Source organism: Mytilus californianus, unplaced genomic scaffold (genome assembly GCF_021869535.1).
Source record: "Mytilus californianus isolate M0D057914Y unplaced genomic scaffold, xbMytCali1.0.p SCAF_8, whole genome shotgun sequence".
Lineage (NCBI taxonomy): Eukaryota > Metazoa > Mollusca > Bivalvia > Mytilida > Mytilidae > Mytilus > Mytilus californianus.
In genome coordinates, this window is record NW_026262734.1 from 113,955,812 (window position 1) to 113,956,107 (window position 296).

The window sequence follows — 296 nt, forward strand, 5'->3', positions numbered from 1 at the left end:
TTTTTTTAAATCTGCATCATATGTTCAGGTTCGGTGAATTTAATTTGTTACGTTAATTTTGTTTTTGCCACACTATCACATCTTCAATTATGCAGGGTTACATTCTATAGACTTTAATCAAATACGTAAAGGCTGCATATACAGATGACTTCATAAATTACGTTTGTATTGGTATTTGTTTTTGTTGTTGTTGTTGTTGCAATATAGTTGTTTTTCCCCTTCTGATATTTAGTTTTGCGGAGATGTGTATTGATTTGATAAGCAACATTGTGTTGACATTGATTTTGATGGACAAT